This window comes from Balaenoptera musculus, chromosome 5 (assembly GCF_009873245.2).
Source record: "Balaenoptera musculus isolate JJ_BM4_2016_0621 chromosome 5, mBalMus1.pri.v3, whole genome shotgun sequence".
In the NCBI taxonomy this organism is placed as follows: Eukaryota; Metazoa; Chordata; class Mammalia; order Artiodactyla; family Balaenopteridae; genus Balaenoptera; species Balaenoptera musculus.
The window spans coordinates 22045202-22068820 of record NC_045789.1 but is presented as its reverse complement, the minus strand read 5'-3'; positions in this window follow the sequence as shown (position 1 = coordinate 22068820).

Sequence of the window (23619 nt, the reverse complement as noted above, 5' to 3'; positions counted from 1 at the left end):
TGAAAGATAAATATCATGTGATATCACTTATGTGTGGAATCTAAAAAATGATATAAATGAACTTACTTACAAAACAGAAATAGACTCAGTCATAGAAAACAAACTTATGGTTACCAAAGGGAAAGTGTAGCGGGGAGGGATAAATTAGGAATTTGGGATTAACAGATACACACTAGTATATATAAACTAGGTAAACAACAAGGACCTACTGTATAGCACAGGGAACCATATTCAATATTTGTAATAACCTATAATGGTAAAGAATCTGAAAAAGTATATATATATATATGTAGATGTATAACTGAATCACTTTGCTGTACACCTTCAACATTGTAAACCAACTATACTTCAGTTAAAGAAAAAAACACCCATGACACCCGGGTTTGTTTCACTTTCAAGTACGAAATTACGTTATCGTCCTGTCCCAATGCCTGTTCAATCTAAACAGACCGCTGCCACCTTATCCTTGTCACCACCCTGCCCCTTCCAATCGAATGCAGTAGAATAGGTTCCCTCTGAGATATTATGCTTTAATTCATGCAATCCAACCAGCTGTAACCAATGCTGCCACCTCCTGGCAGCTTTTGAAGAGGTGAAACCTGGTAAGCAAAGACTTGCCCTTGGTTCCCATGCTATTTGCCACTCCCCTCCTCAGACATGGCTCTTTACACATTCATTGTCTTATTGCTTAGAGCCATCCAGTTTTGGCTGCTTGTGAGAGAACAGAAAGAGCTTGGGTAGGTCATCTCTTCTAATATGTTCAACCTGATGGAATTTGAAAACCTACTTGGTGATTCTATTTTGCCACTTAACATGCATCAGGGACAATACTTGATGCTCATGAAAAAACGGTAAAATCTTTGATGAGTACAAGCCTTCCTACTGTTTATACTATACATAGAAGTTTGAGGTAGAGGCCAGGACTTTACCCTGGAGCACTTGAGCATATTAACCCAAAATTAGGTGAAAACTTTCTTGCCACATAACTATACATATTTGCTTTAATTTTGATGGATATGATCCACCAACGCTTGTAATAATGTTGTTGCTAGTAAACTGTGCCATGCATACAAAAATCTTTAAATTTCTGTTACTAGTTCATACGAAACAGAGCAATGTTAGTTCATGGGATTAAACTGCCAATTATTTTCAACATCTGACATCTAAACAATCTGACCGGCACGATTCCTAAAAATATTATGTCAGGAAAAGTTACACAAGGACCATGATGGATTCGTTTTGATTTGTGAATTATGAACAGGTCATTTAATCCATGTTCCTATTGTTATTTCGGGGGAACAGTCAAAAGCAGATTTATCAAAGATGCTTACAATTTTAAAAATATATTTATTTATTAAAAAAATGAACCCATTACACGATAACATAAATAACATATTTATGTAAAATAACTATATTTTCCAAACACATATTTTTCCAAACGAAACAACATTTAGTGAGAAAAGTGGCATTAGTTTACAGGTTTGCTGTTTCTTTAATGTCTTGCTTAATGCGGATGACTGGATGCTTATATCTGCTTTTGCAGTCAATCTGCTGAAAATATATTGTTTCAAAGGCACTTGATTTAGTTACTGTTGAATGCCTTAGGACCCTACCATAAGGCCTAGGAACATAGAAGCTCAATAATGCTGATTGAATAAATGATTAATGCCTAGCCTTTTTATTTGTACAAGTGCCTGAATTCTTCAGATTAATTTATGAGATTCTGTTTAAACTTAACAGCGGATATGGCCTTTACAATAAGCAGATTCATACTCTGTACATGTTGCTGGTCGAAGCGTGCTTCGGAGATTAGCACTGAGGGCATCACCAAGGAGCTTGTGAGAAATGCTGAGTATCAGATTCCACCCCAGACCCGAGGAATCGGAATCTGCATTTAAACAAGATTCCCCAGGTGCTTGAGATGTACATTAGAGTCTGAGAAGCACTGTTTCAAAGCATTTTAGTTGCCATTATTATTTCCATGTAGCAATAAAATCCATTTTCTTCCATAGATTTCTGTTTTCCTAAATAAAATTATTCTATGACTAGACTTTGCACTGCTTTCTAATTGAGTCTTATGCAAAATAAGTTTTCACATCTTTGTTTCCCTCTTTCTTTTCTAAGCGTTGCTCAAGCTTAGAAACTGTGTGAAGTCCTTCTCCTGAACTGTGAATCAGGGGGGCTTTCTATAAGGGAAACTCCCTTCTAGGGCCATCTGATTGAAAATTTTAACTTAATGAACTGATGGTGGCTATTAAGATAGAGCTACTTACACAGTTTCTTCTTTAAAAGAATGGTTCAGTGTGCTGCAGACCGGCACGGATTTAAGGGAAGACTTCCTACCACAAAATATTTGAACAGCTCCTGAAAGAGAAACTAATTATCACAAGTGAGGTCTTTATTTTAAAGTTTGTTTTTTTTTTTCTAAGATTGCCCATGTATTAATTTATAGACGGGGTTGGATAACTTACTTGTTAATTTAATCGTTATTTGCTTTTCACTTAATTAACTCAACAGCTTAGTTTTTATTAGAAGACAACTTTGGCCGTTTTTAGCTTGCTTAAAGTTATTAAGATTTCTCAGTATAGAAAAGCAGTTACAATAGGTGGTTATTTTACTTTTCAATTTAATTGAGTATGCTTAAGTGTGTAGTTCTCAGAGTCAGTTTCAGCATACAAAGCAGCCTGGGCCGCTGCAGATATGCTTGGGTGAGGCCATCCTTGCTTGAGAAGAGGTCATGTGCAGGTCTCATCGCGGTGGGAATCACTCTTTGTAGAAATGATCTGTTTGGGGAATTCCCTGGTGGTCCAGTGGTTAAGACTCCGTGCTTTCATTGCCACGGGCCTGGGTTTGGTCCCCGGTCTGGGAACTAAGATGCCACAAGCCGCGCTGGGCAGCCAAAAAAAAAAAAAAAAGATCTGTTTATTAGCAGTTTGTATAGGATCCTAGAAAGAGCCTGGGGCTGGGACTTTGTGGAGTCAGACAGACTCAAGTCCTGTGACATCACGGGTCTCCTCAGACCTCTGGATCCCTTTTTTTTAAAAGTTAAGTGCTAGGTTTGAGCTCTAGTTTAATGGAAAGAATGTGCTCTTTGCTCTCCTAGATTGAGAGCTCCTTGAGGGCAGCAACTGGTCTTTAAAGTGTATATTCCCCTGGCTTAGAAGGGCCAGCACACAGCAGGTGTCCAATAAATGTTTGTTTTCATCTTGTGGTGTATGTATTTACTGGTTTATTGTTTCATTTTCTCATGGAACATGGTTAGTAAGAGCAGTGACTTGATTTTTTTGCTGGTCTGTATGCCTCGGCCTCATATGATGCCTTGCACCTAGTAAGTGCTCAATACAAGTGAGGGCAGGAATGAAATAGTGTCTAGGTGCTTGCTAACAGCTCAGGCACTACCCATTCATATTTTCTCACTTAACCCTTACGATATCCTTGTGATGTAACAGTAACTAGCATATATTAGCCTAGACAATGTTCTAGGATCAAAGTTCTTTACATTTATTCTCTCATCTGATGTTTGTGACAACCATTTGATACTTGAAAGTAGGTATTACTGTTATAATTTTCATTTCCCTATGAGAAAACTCAGACAACAGAAGGGTGAAGTAAGTTGCCCAAGGTCACGCTCATAGAGAACCAATCTAGGTTTTGAACCAGGTGGCTTGGCTCCGATATCTGTGCTCTTAACCACCAAAATAAAGTTGCTCATCGATTGTCCCATTTTGTGAGTGAGGAAGTTGAGATTATAATATAGCTCACCCAGGAACAACATGGGTTTTAACAGCGTGGGTCCACTTATACACGGATGTTTTTCAACAATAAATACACAGCACTACACAATCTGATGTTGGTTGAATCCGCTGATGTGGAAACACGGAGATGGTTGAACAGAGGATAGGGAGGGCAGGGCAGGCTTAAATTATTCATCAAATTTCTGACTGCGTGGAGGGTCAGCACCCCTAACTCCTGCATTGAGGGTCAACTGTACCTAGTCTCCCCTAATGCACTTCTAGAAATTACCAAAGCAGGAGTTGGATGTGAGTTGCCTACACTATAGGCTAGGGTTCTTCCACTACAACACAATTCTAGATGTTCATTATGACCCTGGAGACAGGGATTTCCAAGAAGAAGCTAATATGTATTCCCATTGCCAAAAGGTCAAAAGGTTCATAATAGAGGCACAGTAAAACAAAACTTACTGCATTTCAACAAAGCCCTTTTAGGTATAAACCTGTAATATTCTTGTGGCTCTAGTCAATATATTTTAAGAAAAAATATGTAAGATGTTGGGGAAAGTCAAAGGATTACATAGAAAAGGGATGGCAGAACTTCTGTGTGAGTGCATATTAGGAAAGGAGGGTGCTTCCAATATCTAGGAAAACAAAACTGACAATGGATTTGCCTGACATCTAAGAATTATAAAACATATGACTGAATTTTTTAAAATTAATTAATTTTTATTTTTGGCTGCGTTTGGGTCTTCGTTGCTGTGCACGTGCTTTCTCTAGTTGTGCGAGCAGGGGCTACTCTTCGTTGCAGTGTGGCGGCTTCTCATCGCGGTGGATTCTCTTGTTGCGGAGCATGGGCTTCAGTAAGTTGTGGCACGCGGGCTCTAGAGCGCAGGCTCAGTACTTGTGGCGCACGGCCCTAGATGCTCCACGGCATGTGGATCTGCCTGGACCAGGCTCGAACCCGTGTCCCCTGCAATTGGCAGGCCGATTCTTAACCACTGCGCCATCAGGGAAGCCCTACACTGAATTTTAAAACAAATCCTAAGATACATTGAAGACTTAAGGATATTAAAATTTTTAGCGTTTAGTCTAAATAAAAAGTTTTAGACATTGGATTTTAAACTAAGGAAAGGTACCTAAACCAATTTGGATGAATATTTGAATGTGCTTTTAAAGGTTTAAATAAGGTCAGTGGACATATATTCCTAACACGGCACTAGAGGAAAATTTGGCTTTATTATCTATTATCCTTGAGTTAGACATCCAAGAGATTGGCGTCTGGAATCACACAGGCCGGGGCTTGAATCTCAATTCTGCTCTTACTTGTTATTGACCTTAGGGCAATATTTTAACCTCTTGGTTCCTCAGTTTCCATATTGTACAGGGGGACACTAATGATCCTCACTTCATAGGTTTAGAGATCATTAATTGATTAATTTTGAATTCCAGTAAACTCATTGAATTTAACCCATGAAAAGGACTTAAAACAGAGACCTGGAGATCAGCTCAGTGCTTTGTGACCACCTAGAGGGGTAGGAAGGGAGGGTGGGAGGGAGCTCAAGAGGGAGGGGATATGGGGGATATATGTATACCTGTAGCTGATTCACTTTGTTGTACAGCAGAGAACTAACACAACATTGTAAAGCAATTATACTCCAATAAAGATGTAAAAAAAAAAAAGTTAAAAAACAATTAAAATAAAACAGAGATGGTATAGTGACAAGGTCAATAAATGTAGCTTAATGTCATTAGCTTTTATGATGAACTACCTGCTCTTTGTCCCAGTCAGTAGTTCTCAGTTTTAAGGAGATAATGCAGAGGTATTTCAGTAAAAGAACAGGATATATTCTTTCTCCCACACTGCAGAACTTCACTGTGGAACCCTCTAGTGGTATGCTGGATTCGTCTGTGTAGGGTAGAGTGCATGTCACTACTGTTCCCAACTGTTTGTATTTTTCTAACAGAGAAGATTCGAAGACATTATGTCTCACAAAAATACTAAGAACTCTCTTATTAAACCTGATCTTCGTGCTGCTTCAAGTTGATTATATATAAGGCATGTGGGAAGGGAGCCCAATGAAGAAAATGACCAGGTAAATACCTAGTGAATGGTTCAATAAGTGGGCAGAAAAGTCCCATGAACAGTGGACTGTGGCGAGAAGTACCTTGTTCCTTGACTCAGAGAGAAAAAAAGTCATACAAATACTGATACTAGGAGGCTAATTCTTTTTCGTGTAGCGGTGGTCTAGCTTTTAATGGAACAAGTGATTAGAAAGTAGAACCATCTCATCTGCAATAAATTCCAGTGTGTATTTCAGAAAGAAAGTACACACTTGAAAGTACAAGTATGACCTCTGTCGTAGAGATGCCAGCCACAATCCCAAAAAGGCAGGTTGAACAAGGAAAACATTCCATTTTGGTAATAAACACAAAATTAGATGATTGGATAGGTATTGGTTTTCAGGATGACTGAAGGATTTTAGATAATTACACATATTAAGAATGGTCAAAAAAAACACTGTTAAAAAATTTGAGAACTTGAACACTCATGTAGTGCATTGTAAGTGGGTTCAATTTTTTCAAAGAGCCATTGATACTGTTGTAACCACGAACCATAAAAAAATTCATGCATTTTGACTGAAGTCCATTATTGGGAATTTGTTTTAATCAAAAGTTCCCCTGCCAATACTCTCTTTTGATCAAACTTTAGTCATGCTCCTGAGCCATCTTGTCAACTAGGCTTTGACCTCGCCTTCCATGTCTGTCCTGTCCTCGCTGGGCCTGATAGCCTAGTTTACCAAGAATCCCCTCACCCTTGATATCTAATCATTCTTGATATCTGATCAAGTTCCGTATTCCTCACCTTTGATGTATAAAGTCCTTGATCTGCCTTGAGGGAAAAATCTGTGAGATGAGTTAGCAAGAATCCCCCTACCTGAAGTCTCCTCTTAGCAATTTTCCATCCATTGACCCCTCACCCTGCTTCTTGGCCATAAATCCCCACTTGTCCTTATTGTATTCAGAGTTGAGCACAGTATGTCTTCCCTACTGCAACAGTCTTGGATAAATTTTTCCTTACTGCTTTAACAAGTGTCAGATAATTTTTCTTTAACTCTGTCTATCCATCTTTGCTAGAGTAGAGAATTGAAAACAGCCTAAATATTTATGAGTAGGGGGTTGTTTTAAATAAATTTTAAAACATAATCTTTGAAATAGCACGCTGGCATTAATAAATAAATAGTGGCCAACATTAACAAGGTACTGTTATCTGCTCTGTATAGGTGCTTTCTCTGCCAGACTTCCAAAAGGAACTGAGTCGGCAAGAGCCTAAGGGTGCAGCTTCTCCATTCTTTGCTCCATTCTTCTCTTCAGTGGTTTCCTCTGCTCCTTAGACCTCATGGCAGAAACCATGGCTTCCGCACCACTGCTCACCTTCTTGTTGTGGAGCAGACCCCTGTCCTTTTCTCCCTAGAAGGGAGTAATATTGGAGGAAACAGTTCTATCCTTCGTTCTATTCCTGTGGCGTGTTCCTCCTCACAGAAGGAGGACTGGCTTATCTTACTGGTAACACTGGGCAATGACATGTACACACTAAACCAGCGGTGAGGTCACGGCTTCAGAATGTGGGCAGCACAGTCGCCTGTCTCTACTGTAGATTGTTAATTGGTGGGCCTGTGTTGCCACCTGTCCTTTGTCTCCTGGTAGCAACTGGGCCAGACTAAGGGTTGTCTCTGGCAGGCCCAGTTTACTTGTAAGCATGCTAATGGGTGAGAATATCAAGTGGAGCTGCTCTGTGGGACCAGGGGTCTTCATTCCAGGAGAGCCCTCAGCTGAAAATTGTGTTTCCCAACACAAGTTATCAAAATTCTTTGTTTTGGGATTATTTGCTTTTGCCTGGCCTCTAATGCTTGGTCTGTACTTTTTTTCTCTAATTGGATCCTTATGAATATTTCTTAGGTTTTAGAAAACAGAGGGAAGGAAGCGGTGGTGTGCTGGTAAACTGGCTCTCTGGGGGGAAGAAGGCCAGATTATAGGAATTGTTGACTTTTATAATGCAATGCGCTCACCATGGCATATTTCCAGCTCCCAATGGGCTGTTGGGCAAAATTCCTGAGTGTTCAACTATCAGCTGTTACAAGTGTGCTCCAGCGCACCCCAGGAAGGAAGGGAGCCATCAAGCTTCACCAGATACGATTTGCCACATCGAGGGAACAACTTGCTCTCAGTCCACTTCCAAACTCCTGGGGAAATTCTTAGTGGCCCAGCTTGTCTGTCAGGTTTCTGTCCCTAGTCTTATCAACTGTGACCAACGGACCATGACTACGTAGTATTGATAGAAGGAAGCATAGTGATTGGAAGTCTGCTGTAATGAGTCAGAGGCAATTAGTGTCAGTGTGTGCTGGGCTGATAGCCTGGGTCTCTCCAAAGCAGAGCCTAAGACAAAGATTTATGTACATGAAGTTTACTCAGAAATATGACCCCAGAAAGCAGGAATATAGGACCAATAGGGAAGGAGAAAGAGACAAAATATGGGTGTATTATTAAATCCCCAATTACTCTTTCGTTAATAACGGGTAATAAAAGAGCAATTTATCTAAATAATGCATAGTAAGAAATGAGCTGGGAGTTGCCAGGAGCCATCACTGGAGCTTGAGAACAAATCCAAGGCAGAGGAGGGTAGAGCTAAGAGAGGAACACACACCACTTGTGGTGACATCACTCCATCCCTGATTGGAATGTGCTATGTGTCAGCTCTATGGACCACTTTACCTCCTTCAATTTTTGTTATGTGAACCAATTAACTTATGGCTTAAGCCAGTTTGAATCATGTTTTCTGTCACTTGCAGTTAAAGAGTTCCAACTGCTGTAATTCACAATAACAGAGATCACATTGTATTTTGGTTGCTTGTTTGTGTGTTCTCCCATAGGTTGTCACCTTCTGAGGTCAGGGCCCATGCATCTTATTCCACTTGTATCTCCAGCACCTAAGAGAGCACCTGGCATATAGTAGAAGTTCAGGACATGCTGGATTGAAGTAATATATCTGTAATATTAATTTTGCATCTGTAATATTGATCCTTTCTAGTTTAATCAATGCTTTTTAAAAAATATTAAACCATTTTTATTATTTAAAATTATCTACTAATGTGCATATAAGCATTCTGCATAGTTATAATCAATCTATTGCTTTGTCTTAAAAATACAATTTTATATTCTATTTTTTCTCTTTAATATTATTTCATACAAGCAATAATTTTATTTTATATCCATCAAGATGAGCCATAGAGCTGTGGTTTCAAATAGGTTTTTAGTATTAAATTTTTTTTTCTTTTTTCTTTTTGACCTCCTTCACCCATTTCTCCTACCCCTCATTAATGCTTTCTTAAAGAATATAAATGAAGAGAAGAAAAACAGATGAAAATTTACAAGCAAATATGATGAAAGAGATTCACCCAGAAAGAAAAGGATGGTTAGATGGAGGAATTCACATTGTTTAAAACTATTCCATCAAAAGTACATCTTCTCAGACCATTTTTTTCTTTTTAACTATAATAGAGCTAAAAGATTAATAAAGGTCTAGTTACAATTGATTGATTTAAACTGTAACATAATGGAAAGATTTTTTTTCTGCTTGTTTTTTGGTAAGGGCAAAATTTCTATGTTAAATGAAAATATGGCAAAGAGAAAATGCCATGATGTTGATAATATTTTATTTTGCTTAGTCCTAAAAGAGAGTTCCTATGAGCAATTATGATCCTATTGAGTAGAAACTCACAAAAGAAAAGCTTATTTTATAACCTACTAAGTTCCCTTATAGGGACAGTATTAACTCTTTCCTGTCAATTTAAAAGTTTTCTGAAAGAGAATCTATAAAGTGGGAAATTCAGGAAGCCCACGATTTTATCTAGCTATTCATCATTCTCTCTGAATTTCTTGCACATGGCCTGCTGAATGAGAATTTAAAGCGATCTTTACATGAAATCTTAAAATTATATATGATCTTCCAAATCAAACTGTGAAGCCACTATATGGGATTTTCACTATATAACTGTACTGTTGGTAAGAAACTCACGGAAGTATCAAGTGCTATTCAAACATAGTTCTCTACAAGCCAACATTCAGAAAAACAATGCAGATAAACAAAAAGGATATATGTTAATAATGATATTATGAGGGACCACAATAAATTTTGAAGCAAGCTACAAATTCTCTCCCTTTAGAACCCCAAGTCTCAATATTTTCATTAAGCCAAACCATTAGCTGCTAATAAATTTTAATCCCGAAATAAACCTTCCCTCCTAGGCTAATGGCAAGAATAAAAAAAAATTTCTTTTTCAGTCAAAATTCTAGACTGAATCAAAAGGGAAAGGGAAAAAATTCATCCTCCTTGCCTTTTAGTACGATTCAGAAATCAGGATTAAATTAAGTCTGATAGAAAGAGAACTTTATAATTCCTTCTTTCCAGATAAGGGATCAACATGTCAGCACTGGCTTCCTCGAAACTTGACAATGCCCAGTTCTTTCTGAGTGTGAGTGGCCGTGTTGGTGTATGTGGTCAGTCTGAAGGCTAAGCAAATGATTCACAGATGTATTCTAGCCATCTGCAAAATTGGAATGAGTAAATCATGACTCTGCATTTCCATAATGCTTGTCTTTATTTGCAAATGTTCACTCTATGTTTTCCCTTCCATGAACCTTTTGAATATAGCTTCATCTTGATTAATTTTCCTTAAAGTCACTTACGTTAACTGTAGAAATTATTAAAATCTGAAAAAAATACAATGCTATGGTTCTTCAATGTGAATTTGAGCTTAGAATATTTTAAGTTAATGAATCTCTCTGGTAAAAATGAAATATTTCACCTCCCAGACCATTTGTTCTATAGGTAATTATTTTCATGATTTCATGTTATTCTTCCTGAGATTGTTAAAGCTTTAAAAATAGTTGTTTAAATATAAATAGCAAAACATTATATTTTGAGTTTAAAATAAATGACATATTAGAAAGCAAATGAATTAATATAACAAAACAGAAACAAGTTCATAGATACAGAGAACAAACTAGTGGTTAACAGTGGGGAGAGAGATGGGGGAGGGGCAAGGTATGGGATTAAGAGGTAAAAACTACTATGTATAAAATAAATAAGATACAAGGATGTAATGTATAGCACAGGGAATATTGTCAATATTTTATAATACCTTTAAATGGAGTATAATCTGTAAAAATATTGAATCATTATGTTGTACACCTGAAACTAATATAATATTGTAAATCAACTATACTTCAATAAAAAATAAATTAAAAAAAGTAAAATAAATGATATATTGATAACTCTTTGAACTACTTTACAGATTTTTCAAGCTGTTAATAAAGTTTATTTGTGCTAAAATGCCCTTTCTGTAATAAGGTTTTATTATAGAATTATGTAGGTATCTAGTCAGAATGTGAAAAGGCAACTTTAAAATCTAAAATCCTCTCTTGATTATTAAGAAATCTTCCTCCTTCCTCTCTTCCTTCCTTCCATCCTTCTTTCCTCCCCACTTCCTCTGTCTGTCCGTCTGTCTGTCTGTCTCTTTCTTTTTCTTTTTTTTAAAGATGATCTCAGTCTGGAATAAACATTCTTGCGAAACTGGCCAGGATTTTTGCCAAGCATAGTGTGTACACATCAGCTGTTTTCTGGAAAATAATTGCACCGTGTAACAATGTGTATTATTTTAATTAGTACTGAGGAATGTCTCCAAGATATTTCATCAGGTCAGTCTTTCTGACACAGGCAATGGCTTTTTACTTCCTGAAATTCTGATTCAGCGGATAGATGACATTTGACATTTTATATAGGTGAACAAATAATTGTTATAATTAAGCCAGAACTCACAAAAGTAATAAATCACTCCCCACGTATACAAAAGGCTTTAGGACCTGCCTCTTACGAGGAGAACAGGGCATCTTTTATAGTGCAGTGTTCAAATTATCCAAAGGAAATAGTAACCAAACTCGATTTGTGGGAAGGCCACTCTCTGGGAAGCCCTGGCATGCATGGGGAGATCAAAGTGCTTTGTCATAAGCTTCCAAGGCTTAGTCAGTCATCCGGGGCTGTTGTATTTCCAGGATACTTGCCTGTGTTTCTGTGTTAAATTCAAGAAGTATTGATTCCAAGATCTGAAAAAAGAGCACGTTGTGAAACTGTGTTGAGAACACACCTCCGGAAATTGACAAATCCGTAAACACAGTTTTTAATAGTGCTGGAGAGGGGGACAGAAACTTTATTTCCTCTTTCCACCGCTGTTCCTCGACATCACTGTCAGATGAACTAAAGATTAGGAACAGAAGTGTTCATATTAAAAGAAAGACATTTTGTCATCATCATGCTGTGTCACACAGTACCAATGTGATTTTCTAATGTAACAAAGCACACATTTGCATATTGGTTTTGTATGTCTTCTGTGTGAATAAAGGTGAACAAAGGTGGTTAGTCTGTTTTATTGTGAGGTTTTGTTGAGGCTGGCAGGCCACATGCTGTGGGCGGACTTGATCTCCTGTCAAAGAGGTGGTAATCACTGAGGTCAGTCCCTATGGGTAGAGGAGGCTTTCAGACTGGAACTGGACTGATATTGGTTGGAGGAAAGGATTCTCCTCCTCTTCTAGGTCTTCATCTCTTAGTCTAAATAAATTAGGAGACACTGGTCTGTGCTTGTAGGTGGCGGGTTCTGAGACAGTGCACAGGCACTTAGACCCTGGAATCTAGGTCAAGCCAGGCTTCAGAAGTGCACATCATAGCTTGCAAGCTTTATAATCTATGTAGAGGATTGACTTTGCTCTGCTTCCACTTGGTTATTTATTTATTTATTGCCCTGTGGCATGTGGGATATTAGTTCCCTGACCAGGGATCGAACCCATGCCCGCTGCATCGGACATGCACATATTCTTAACCACTGGACCGCCAGGGAAGTCCCCCACTTGGTATTTAAAAATGCTGTATTTTCCCACTTTCTATCTGGTTCATCCCTCCATTCCTGAGTGTGGACAAGAAAATCGATACTAATAATTTGTCAGGACATGCTTTGCATTGCGCAGGAATCCCGGGCTTTATTCAGTCCGGAAATTCACGGAAGGCTGCAGTTTCAATCTGCACTGTTGTCGCAATCCCTTTTCATTGCCTGGTCCTACAGTGCATTCAAAGTGGGGAGGCTCTACCTGTGATTTCCTCTGGTGCTTAACTCAGTGACAGGTACCTCTGCTGAGACCTCCAAGGCCCAATAACAGGGCCCAGGCTCCCGCAGCATGTGCTGTATATGAGGCTCTGCCACATCTGGGGGGCTGCGTCTGGGTGGGGTCTTGGTCCCCAGCTGTGCAGGGTTCTGTGGGAACATGCAGCCTGGCCCTCCCTCTTGCTCTCGGGGGACTCACCCACCAGGGCTCAGCCCATTTTTCTTTCTACCCAGAGTGGCAGCAGTCTTTTTGAGCAATTTAGCCTAATTACCTGATACACCTTCCAAATAAAGGCCTGACTTTTTTTTGGGCGGGGTGGGGGGGGTGGTTAGGGGAGGGTTATTAGTGAGGATCAGGTCTACTTCTTTTTAGTTACAAAACACAAAAAGGTCAGTTCCTTGCTACACTCCACCCACCAATGCTATCTCCAAGGGAATCCATTAGGATTTCTTCCGGCCCCAAGATTACCAAGGTCTAGTTTTTTCTTCTGGAGAATTAAAATAAGGGCGGGGAAGGGACAATGATGGTTTGGTTTAATTTTCTCCTGTTGACTATTCAAAAACCAAGGGATTAGTTAAATACTTTCACCTATTTACCCTGATGGAGCTAGTATAATTTTGTCTCCATCAAGCTCCCTTTAGCTATTTCTTTTTATTTAGTCAAGTCTTGTTTAATATGTTAGCCCTTTTGTAGTTTTACTTGTTGGCATTAAAGAAAGGCTCTGTGTCCAAAAATAGGCCAGGAGGTTAAACGTGAAAGGTCACTCCATTTTTCCTCATCTTAAACCAACCTAGTAGTTGTCAGAAGTAAGATACCTAAGGAGAAATTAATCTGTCAACTAGAGATGGGGCTTCATGCCCCTGCTATCCTTTTCTTGTGTGAAATCCTTTGACAGTTTAAGAAGATCTGGATTTTATGTATATTAATGAGAAGAAAAATTTCTACACAAAAAGCTACAGCTGTGTTGGATTCCTATGCATTATGTGGCACTTACTGTTTGCAACTAGGGAAACCTCCTAAACCATGCCATCTTGGGACTGTGTTCCAAGGTGGCATAGTGTTTCTTTCTGATTGGCAGGAGAAATTAGGAAGAATTCTTAGCCTCAGAAGCAGGATGGAAGGGAAATGGAGTGATAATCACAGGGTTCCATGCCCCTTTCCAGCCCCCATTTCTTTTTTTACTTGTCAAGACGGTATATAAATGAACGTAAGTCAGCTGCACAAAGTTCTCATTGGTTTTCTGCCTCTAAATCTTGACTTAGTAAAGTTTTGTTGATTAGTGACTATATATAAAGATTTTTGTGTGTGTGCCAAACATAAGTAGAAGCAGAGAGAAAATTGGTGAGATTCTGTTGACTAGGCTGGGCATATTAATATAGGAAACAAACAGTTATTTTAATACTTTGCCTCTTTTTGAGAATGAAATGATTAAAATATAAGAAAGTATATAGAAATTAACTAAAGACTTTAAAGCAGATATTAAAAATATGTCTAAAGAACTAAGAAAACCACATCTAAAAGAATAAACGGAAAGTATGGGAACGTCTCACAAATAAAGAATATCAGTAAAGAGATAAAAATTATTTTGAAAAAACAAGCAGGGGCTTCCCTGGTGGCGCAGTGGTTAAGAATACGCCTGCCAATGCAGGGGACACGGTTTGAGCCCTGGTCCGGGAAGATCCCACATGTCACGGAGCAACTAATCCCACGTGCCACAACTACTGAGCCTGCGCTCTAGAGCCCACGAGACACAACTACTGAAGCCCGCGCGCCTAGAGCCCGTGCTCCGCAACAAGAGAAGCCACTGCAATGAGAAGCGCACGCACCGCAACGAAGAGTAGCCCCCGCTCGCCACAACTAGAGAAAGCCCGTGCACAGCAATGAAGATCCAAAGCAGACAAAAATAAATAAATAAACTTATTTTAAAAAAAAAAGGCAAAAAAAATTCTGGAGTTGAAAACTACCATAACTGAAATGATTTGAGCTGCCCAAAATAAAGAATTGGCAAACTTGGAGATAGGTCATTGTGATAGCCAGTCTGAGGAACAGAAGGAGAAAAGGATGAAGAAGCATTATGGAGGAAGCAGAGAAATCAGAACCTTCAAAATTGTTAATTAGATGTAAAATGATGCAGCCACCTTGGGAAAGTTTGGCAGTTCCTCAAAATGTTAAGCATAGCTTTACTACATGACCCAGCAATTCTACTCCTAGGTATAAACCCAAGAGAAATTAGAGCATACACTTGCACAACAACTTTTACAAGGATGTTCATGGCAGCACTATTCATAATGGTACAAAAGAAGATACTGTACAACCCAAATGTCCCTCAGCTGATGAATGGATAAATGAAGTGGCATAGCCGTACAATGGAATATTATTTGACAATAAAAATGAAGTACTAATAAATGCTACATCATGGATGAACTTTGAAAACATTATGTTAAGTTAAAGAAGCCAATTACCAAAGAACACGATTGTACAATTCCATTTATTTGAAACTTCCAGAATAGGGAAATACATATGGAAAGTAGATTCATGGTTGCCAGGAATTAGGGAGAGGAGGGAATAAGAACTGACTGCAAATGGATATGAGGTTTCTTTGTGTAGTGGTCCATAGACTCTGGAATTAGGTCATGTGATGGTGGCCCATCTATGTGAATATACTAAAAACACTGAATTATACACTTTAAAGGAAGACTTTTATGCTCTGTGAATTTATCTCAATACAATTGTAATTTAAAAAAAGAAATGGGTCATTTTTAATGTGATCAACCTAGGTTGTACAGAATATTGTAAAAAAAAAAACCCAACTCTGCAGTATATTTTCCTTTCTTTTGGAGTAGGTTATAGCTATTCTAATTTTTTTTAAATGGATGAATAATTGCCCTCGAATGAGAGTAAGCCATTTCTAACTCTTCATCAAAGTTCTCAAAGCCTCTTTAAAGGGAAATCCACTGCCACCTAGTGTCTAACTCCTAGAATAACTGAATTACTCTGCTTAGAAGTAGTTTTTAAAATAGAACCGCTTGGTGGCACTATGGACAAGTACATTAAAGGTACAACTTCCAATTTATGGACTAGTTGTTCTATCTCTGTTAATAAGAGTTGGTTAAATGTGACAAATACATTGCCTTCTTTTTCAGATTATCAGTGTTATATTTTCTAAGAAAATGTGGCATATCTTTGGAACTAAACCCTTATAAGTGATGAGAAACCTGAACATCTTCAGATTTATTTTTTTTAAAGATTTTTTTTGATGTGGACCATTTTTTAAGTCTTTATTGAATTTTTGTTACAACATTGCTTCTGTTTTATGTTTTTTGGTTTTTTGGCCACAAGGCATGTGGGATCTTAGCTCCCCAACCAGGGATCGAACCTGCACCCTCTGCATTGGAAGGCGAAGTCTTAACCACTGGACCGCCAGGGAAGTCTCAGATTTAATTTTTGATTTTCGAAGATTTAAGGCTTTAAATAGTTCAGACTAGATTTTCTTTTCCTCTCTGTTCTCCCCTTTTAGCCGTACAAATGTAGTACGAACCAATTTCAACACAGGCAGAGAGGTTTAAAACATTTGTGCAAATATAAATGAAAATATGAAAGAAATTTCCCAGATAACCCAAAAGAGGAAAGAAAAACAACTCAGATGAAACTATTTGATAACAAGGGCTCTTTGTATTTAGAAAGTGTGTTGGTGGGTGTGGGGATAACTTCTGTTTTAAGCATTAAATCTAGTGGGAAAAATTTACCTCCTAACAAGAACATCTACCTGAGATAATGATTCATTATAAAGTGACACACAGCTTGGATGCAGAAAAATCAAGAATTCTACCATGAAAATTTTTGTAATTTATTATGTGAGCGTACTTCCCATCTTATTTTTTTTTTGATGCCATCAAATTTGGTAGTAGTAGCAATGCGAAATGAAATTAATTCCATTTCCTATAATAGGCAGATTCTTGAAGAAATTAGTCTAATAAGCTTTCTTTATGGTTACACAAGGAAGAGAAGGATAAAACAAATCAATGTTTGAAAACATAACACCTGGTTAAAATAAACGTACCTCAAGCACATAAAAACATCAAATAAAATTTTGGTACTTAGTATCACGTAATATATATGTATTCATGTATCTATCCATCATATAGATATAACATACATCCATAAGGTCTACTATTGCTTTTGCAATTTTGTAAGTCTAATATATTACAGCTAAAGATAAGTCTGGCTAATGGTTTATCAATTTCGTTTACCATCTCAAAGAACGAGCTTTTAGTTTTATTGATCTTTGCTATCGTTTCCTTCATTTCTTTTTCATTTATTTCTGATCTGATCTTTCTGATTTCTTTCCTTCTGCTAACTTTGGGGGTTTTTTTTGTTCTTCTTTCTCTAATTGCTTTAGATGTAAGGTTAGGTTGTTTATTTGAGATGTTTCTTGTTTCTTAAGGTAGGATTGTATTGCTATAAACTTCCCTCTTAAAACTGCTTTTGCTGCATCCCATAAGTTTTGGGTCGTCGTGTTTTCATTGTCATTTGTTTCTAGGTATTTTTTGATTTCCTCTTTGATTTCCTCAGTGATCTCTTGGTTATTAAGTAGTGTGTTGTTTAGCCTCCATGTGTTTGTATATCTTACAAATTTTTTCCTGTAATTGATATCTAGTCTCATAGCGTTGTGGTCGGAAAAGATACTTGATATGACTTCAATTTTCTTAAATTTACCAAGGCTTGATTTGTGACCCAAGATATGATCTATCCTGGAGAATGTTCCATGAGCACTTGAGAAGAATGTGTATTCTGTTGTTTTTTGATGCAATGTCCTATACATATCAATTAAGTCCATCTTGTTTAATGTATCATTTAAAGCTTCTGTTTCCTTATTTATTTTCATTTTGGATGATCTGTCCATTGGTGAAAGTGGGGTGTTAAAGTCCCCTACTATGATTGTGTTACTGTCAATTTCCTCTTTTATGGATGTTAGCATTTGCCTTATGTATTGAGGTGCTCCTATGTTGGGTGCATAAATATTTACAATTGTTATATCTTCTTCTTGGATCGATCCCTTGATCATTATGTAGTGTCCTTCTTTGTCTCTTGTAATAGTCTTTATTTTAAAGTCTATTTTGTCTGATATGAGAATTGCTACTCCAGCTTTCTTTTGATTTCCATTTGCATGGAATATCTTTTTCCATCCCCTCACTTTCAGTCTGTATGTGTCCCTAGGTCTGAAGTGGGTCTCTTGTAGACAGCATATATACGGGTCTTGTTTTTGTATCTATTCAGCCAGTCTATGTCTTTTGGTTGGAGCATTTAATCCATTTACATTTAAGGTAGTTATCGATATGTATGTTCCTATTACCATTTTCTTAATTGTTTTGGGTTTGTTATTGTAGGTCTTTTCCTTCTCTTGTGTTTCCTGCCTAGAGAAGTTCCTTTAGCATTTGTTGTAAAGCTGGTTTGGTGGTGCTGAATTCTCTTATCTTTTCCTTGTCTGTAAAGCTTTTAATTTCTCCATCAAATCTGAAGGAGATCTTTGCTAGGTAGAGTAATCTTGGTTGTAGGTTTTTCTTCTTCATCACTTTAAATATATCCTGCCACTCCCTTCTGGCTTGCAGAGTTTCTGCTGAAAGATCAGCTGTTAACCTTATGGGGATTCCCTTATGTATAATTTGTTGTTTTTTCCTTGCTGCTTTTAATATTTGTTCTATGTATTTAATTTTTGATAGTTTGATTAATATGTGTCTTGGCATGTTTCTCCTTGGATTTATCCTGTATGGGACTCTCTGTGCTTCCTGGACTTGATTAACTATTTCCTTTCCCATATTAGGGAAAATTTCATCTATAATCTCTTCAAATATTTTCTCAGTCCCTTTCTTTTTCTCTTCTTCTTCTGGGACCCCTATAATTCGAATGTTGGTGCGTTTAATGTTGTCCCAGAGGTCTCTGAGACTGTCCTCAATTCTTTTCATTCTTTTTTCTTTATTCTGCTCTGCAGTAGTTATTTCCACTAGTTTATCTTCCAGATCACTTATTCGTTCTTCTGCCTCAGTTATTCTGTGATTGATCCCTTCTAAAGAATTTTTAATTTCATTTATTGTGTTTTTTATCACTGTTTGCTCGCTCTTCAGTTCTTCTAGGTCCTTGTTAAACATTTCTTGTATTTTCTCCATTCTATTTCCAAGATTTTGGATCATCTTTACTATCATTATTCTGAATTCTTTTTCAGGTAGACTGCCTATTTCCTATTCATTTGTTAGGTCTCGTCGGTTTTTGCCTTGCTCCTTCATCTGCTGTGTGTTTTTCTGTCTTCTCATTTTGCTCAACTTACTGTATTTGGGGTCTCTTTTTCACAGGCTGCAGGTTCGTACTTTCCATTGTTTTGGTGCCTGTCCCCAGTGGCTAAGGTTGGTTTAGTGGGTTGTGTAGGCTTCCTGGTGGAGGGGACTAGTGCGTGTGTTCTGGTGGATGAGGCTGGATCTTGTCTTTCTGGTGGGCAGGTCCACGTCTGGTGGTGTGTTTTGGGGTGTCTGTGGCCTTATTATGATTTTAGGCAGCCTCTGTGCTAATGGATGGGGTTGTGTTCCTGTGTTGCTAGTTGTTTGGCATAGGGTGTCTAGCACTGTAGCTTGCTGGTTGTTGAGTGGAGCTGGGTCTTGGTGTTGAAATGGAGATCTCTGGGAGATTTTTGCCGTTTGATATTACATGGAGCTGGGAGGTCTCTTGTGGACCAGCGTCCTGAACTTGGCTCTCCCACCTCAGTGGCACAGCCCTGACGCCTGACTGGAGCACCGATAGCCTGTCCTCCACATGGCTCAGAATAAAAGGGAGAAAAAAAAGAAGGAAAGAAAGAAGAAGAGAAAGGAAAAGAAAAGAAAAGAAAGTTATTAAAATAAAAAATATGAAGAAAAACAATTTTTTTAAGTAAGAAAAAAACCGAAAAAAACAAAGAAACAAAAAAATGGACAGACATATCCCTAGGACAAATGGTAAAAACAAAGCTATACAGACAAAATCAAACACAGAGGCATACACATACACACTCACAAAAAGAGAAAAAGGGGAAAAAATATATATATATCTTTGCTCCCAAAGTCCACCTCCTCAATTTGGGATGATTCGTTGTCTATTCAGGTATTCCATAGATGCAGGGTACATGAAGTTGATCGTGGAGATTTAATCCGCTGCTCCTGAGGCTGCTGGGAGAAATTTCCCTTTCTCTTCTTTGTTCACACAGCTCCCGGCGTTCAGCTTTGGATTTGCACCCACCTCTGCATGTAGGTCGCCTGAGGGCGTCTGTTCTTTGCTCAGACAGGACGGGGTTAAAGGAGCAGCTGCTTCGGGGGCTCTGGCTCACTCAGGCCGGGGGGAGGGAGGGGTACAGATGCGGGGTGAGCCTGCGGCGGCAGAAGCCAGCGTGACGTTGCACCAGCCCGAGGCGCGCCGTGCGTTCTCCCGGGGAAGTTGTCCCTGGACCACGGGAGCCTGGCAGTGGCAGGCTGCACAGGCTCCCGGGAGGGGCGGTGTGGAGAGTGACCTGTGCTCACACACAAGCTTTTTGGTGGCGGCAGCAGCAGCCTTAGCATCTCATGCCGGTCTCTGGGGTCCACGCTGATCGCCGCGGCTCGGGCCCATCTCTGGAGCTCGTTTAGGCGGCGCTCTGAATCCCCGCTCCTCGCGCACCAGGAAACAAAGAGGCAAGAAAAAGTCTCTTGCCTCTTCAGCAGCTCCAGACCTTTCCCCGGACTCCCTCCCGGCTTGCTGTGGTGCGCCAACCCCTTCAGGCTGTGTTCACGCCGCCAATGCCAGTCCTCTCCCTGCAATCCGACCGAAGCCCGAGCCTCAGCTCCCAGCCCCGCCCGCCCCGCCGGGTGAGCAGACAAGCCTCTCGGGCTGGTGAGTGCTGCTCGGCGCCGAGCCTCCGTGCGGGAATCTCTCCACTTTGCCCTCCGCACCCCTGTGGCTGCGCTCTCCTCCGCGGCTCCGAAGCTTCCCCCCTCCGCCACCCGCAGTCTCCGCCTGTGAAGGGGCTTCCTAGTGTGGAAACCTTTCCTCCTTCACTGCTCCCTCCCACTGGTGCAGGTCCCGTCCGTATTCTTTTGTCTGTTTTTTTTTTTTTCTTTTGCCCTACCCAGGTACCTGGGGAGTTTCTTGCCTTTTGGGAAGTCTGAGGTCTTCTGCCAGCATTCAGTAGGTGTTCTGTAGGAGTTGTTCCACATGTAGATGTATTTCTGATGTATTTGAGTTGTTCCACATGTAGATGTATTTCTGATGTATTTGGGGAGGAAGGTGATCTCCACGTCTTACTTCTCTGCCATCTTGAAGGTCTCCTGTCCCTCCCTTCTTTGTCCAGAAGTTTTCTCCACTTTTTCGCCTTCATTTCACTCAACTTACTAATTCTTGTTTCTTCTCCCACCACTAGCCTTGTGATTTTTGAAAGTTGCCAGTGATCATTTTAACTCTTATTGGACCTATTTGCCAAAGTTGAGAGAATTTATCACAGCCTTCTTCTTGAAACTATCCCATGTTCTCTTTGTTGCTTTTCTGTAATCCCTTCTTGGTCTTCTCTTACCCTGATCATTCCTTAAATGTTGATTTTCCTTTGTTTGATTCTCAAATTTTCTCTCTTCTAACTCTGCATCAAGAATTTTTAAGCCTAGGGTTCTTTAGGGGTCCACAGACCTCCTGAAATGGTGTGCAGAATTTGGGGTGTTTGGTTATGTGTAACTTTTTAGTGAGAAAGCTTTCTCAAAGGCATTCATGTCTCTCCAAAAGGTTAGTAACCACCATTCTACATGGTTTTCCAAGGTAATCCTAGCAATTAATTTAGTTTTTAAACAACTAATATACACGAAGTCCTAACTAAATGCAAGTATAATAATTCTCTTGTTACTTTCAAAACAGTTGTATAAAGTAGGTGTGATAATCCCCACTTTACAGACTAAGGAGACACAGTTAGTAGGTAGTTGTCATGGTTTTAACTCCCATTTATTTGCTGATGATTTTCAAACTCACATTTCCACCCTACACATCTCCCAAGCTTCAGATAAGTCATTAAGTCATTTCTGTGGATGCTCCATGGGCTGTCAAGCTCAACATTTCTGACACTGAATTATTATCTTCTTTCCCTGATCCATTTCTCCTGTATTCTCCATTCAGGGGCCATGTTAGGGAGTCATCTTCATTGTTTCCTTTGCTCTCCTACATTGGACCAATCTTCAATCCTACAGAATTTAAATGGAAATTATTGCTGCTTCAGTTCAGGTCCCGATCATCTGGCTTTATGTATCAGTGTCCTACCTGCCTAAAATGCTTTGATGACATAGCATTGTGTGGTGACAGGATAAATGGGATACAAGGCCTCCTATGATCCAAACCCTACCTACCTCTCTACAACCATCTCCAGCCTCTCCCTTCCCATAAGTTACCCTTCAGTTACACTGAATTACTTGGTGTTCCTCCTAGCTGTCCTGTTATTTCTCACTTGTATGCCTGTGCTCATGTTGTCTCCTCTGTCTGGAATGCACTTCACTTCCTTTTTCATCCAGCTAAGTCCTATTCATCCTCAGGTGTCACTTCATGAAGACTTGAAGGCCTCCTTCCCTGGGCTAACATGATTTGCTGACAGAATGGATGAGAAGGAAAAGAAATGAGGATGACTTCAAGGTTTTGGCCACAGCAACTATAAAAATGGGATTGTCATTCTTTGAGACAGGAAAGACTGAGGCTTTATGGGCTAAAATCATGATCTGGTTTTGGACATTTGGAGTTTGAATGACAGATTTCTGAGTGAAGTTATTGATTAGACATTCAGCTAGATGAGACTGGAATTCAGGGCCAGACTGAGATGTACATCAGCATAGAGATGGTACTTAAAGTCATGAGACTGAGTGAGAGTACCAAGGGAATGAACAAAGACAGAGGAGAATAGATCCAAAGACTGAGTCCCAAGGCATCTGTGTAGTAGTAATCTGTTTATGGTATGTATCCCCACCAAATGAGGTCGTGGTGCTCCTGGGCTGTTTTAGTTACCTTTTCCTTTTAAGTACCTTGTATAATATTGCATGTATAAGCTTTGCTTAGTAAATGCTTTTTGAATAAAATGAATGAATGGATGGATGAGCTAAAATGGGTGATATTAAACAGAGGTCACCAATTCAAATATCTACAGGACTCAAGCAATAATGCAGGAAGCATCTTCAGTGTAAGTAATAGGGAGTGGTACAGATCATGGGAAATTGAAAAGTACATGCTTTGGCGAAAGGGGGAAACCTGGACTTAACTCCATTTGATTGCTCCCATGCACAAACGTGGGTCAAAGGCAGCCAAGTTTTCTGATTTCAAGAGAAGCTGGAAATCTTTGGCTTTTTTAATGTAAGAGTTTCTGTGAGCCAAGATTCTGCAGGTCAGATGAAATTTGTCCTGAATCTGTTTATTATCCTGACAGGTCATAACCTCTGATCAAGTAGTTCAACATTATTTTATAGGTGAAGAAAAGCTGCTTTTTCTATTATCTCTTACTAGATAGGGAGCTAAACTTTACAGGCAGCAAATTACTTTTTCACCTTTTGGCTAAGATTTTAGGCTGCCTTTTAGCTCCAACAGAAAAGCAGAAAAACTGTAACCATGAAGGCTGCTCAATAAATATTGTTATATGTATTCTTCTGCTTTAACTCGATTGCTT